Below are 2,220 nucleotides of genomic sequence, written 5' to 3' on the forward strand. Positions count from 1 at the left end.
TGAACCTCGGCATGTGCCTGAATGGGAAGAGCAAATGCCACAAAGTCTAAGTGCACCACCATCAGCCCTTATGTCATGTTTCCCAGGTCCTTCCTAACAACAGGCACACTAACCAAGAAGTCATAAGAAGTATCAGACAAGCCATAGAAAACTGGCACTACCAGGAACCCCATCCTGCCACCTCAAAAGACGTGGATATCACACTGTTTTGTAATGGTACACTCCACTGAAAATACAATGATGATGATCACACCCTTTATACCACTGCCAAAAGGGATATCAACCTCACAGACTTGGGAAAGGAACTGAAGCTCATCTTTTACCACAAAAACAGAAAAAATAGCAGCCTGGTCATAAAACACAACCCAGCCCCCTCCCAATGTGGTCTATTGCTACAGATGCCATATTTAAGGAGGCGCCGGGGATTATGCTGGAGTGACCACTGTGCACTTTTCCAAAGGATATCCTAATACATCATGAGGAAGCCTCATGATGTATTATTCTCAATTCCATTCAGGAGACACTCCTCCTCCTGACTGTGGCATGTAAGGTGCTACCTCCAGCATTCCTAAGCAGAATGAGTGGAACAATCAGGAACCACCATCTACTAACACCGACTCTCCCAGGAGCTCCCCACTCCCCCGTGGGAGCAAGCATAACCATAGACATCTGGGAGAATGCTTTGCTCAGATTCCCTGAACCTGACAGCCTATAAGAATTCAGCACTGGTCTCACCTGCTAAACTGGACTTCTTTTTACATGGGCTATAGAGCTCCCTTTCCATCAGAACTGCTATACTCATCCTAAGGATCTCTGTCAAGACAGAAACACTGACATCCCTAGAAAACATCCTACAGCAAACCTGTGCTGCCAAAAAACTAACCCTCCAGATAACCCTTACCAAACACTCTATGGGATCTGCTCTCCACATATAATTTCTCATCTTATTTCTTACCATCTTCAGTATGGAATAAACTGACTAAACTCAGAACCTCCCTGTTAATCCTTTATAGCCAAAATATGAATAATGGCCAGAGGTTTCCCTCAACAGAGTAATAAGCACTAAAAAATAAAAATACTAAGCCACAATAACAATCAAAAGCAAAAGTGAGGAAAAAATCAGCAAGAGCAAGAAGGCACAAAGGCTAAAGCACACAGTCTATATGGGAAAGTGATGCTAAGATGCTGTTGCTATAATGTTGCATAATGGAATGAATGTACAGTAGACACAAGCAGAGGCAAGACATTGGGCAGATGGAAGAGGTGCACTCTTTTCAGGATAATGGTGAGACTGGAATGCGGTTTACTTGGGTTGTAAAAAGAATATCAAGTTCTTGAACTGTCACTGATCGTATTAAGACATTACATTAATGACTGTCATAAGAGGAAACACTGTCACTAGTTATTGGCAGAGGATCTATACACATACATATCACAAAGAAAACAGGGGCTGAACAGGGGATGGGTGGAGGATCTCTTATTATGGAATATTTTCTGTACTTATTATCTGCCTCATTTCAATAAGGATTCAAAAGCTTGGTCTCTACTTAAATAGACAACAAAGGCATATACAAGGTATGACTCGATATAAAAGATAATGATCGATACATAATGAAAACTGGCTGGTGATCCACCAAGTTAAATATTGTATAGAAGTTAAAACCATTTTACAAATATTGCAAAAAGGCCACAATGTTATGGGTTTAAAACTAGATAAACAGGCAGCATGAGGCCTCCTATTCTCATAACTTGGTGGCTCTTGAGACACTTTTAAGTGACTCCAGCTCTTACTTCCAATTTCATTTGGCAACACCATACATATTACTGTTTGTGCTATAGTTATTTTGGAAATTGCTCTCAACAGGAGCCTGATTCCATGCCACCTCCAATTTCTCAACCTTGATATACACATCAAGCATTATTATGCCCATTTTGATCACTTAACATAAAAGCCAATGGACCACTGAGGAAAGGAGTTCACTTTCCAGCCAAGCAAGAACTGCAGGAGAGTTCAGCCATATACTGTACTCACTTGTCAAGGTAATTTCCATATTTGAGATGCAGTCATTTCAGTTTTCAGATCTATGGTATATGTGTTTTGAGATTTTTTCTCTACAAAACTTGTTAACGGCCTCTAGAAACTTGTTCTGTTCAAAAACAGAAATGACAATTTTGGAAAAATTCTTTGAATGTGATTTGGAGGATATTTACACAAACTAA

The sequence above is a fragment of the Macrobrachium rosenbergii genome, chromosome 5 (assembly GCF_040412425.1).
Source record: "Macrobrachium rosenbergii isolate ZJJX-2024 chromosome 5, ASM4041242v1, whole genome shotgun sequence".
Classification (NCBI taxonomy): Eukaryota; Metazoa; Arthropoda; class Malacostraca; order Decapoda; family Palaemonidae; genus Macrobrachium; species Macrobrachium rosenbergii.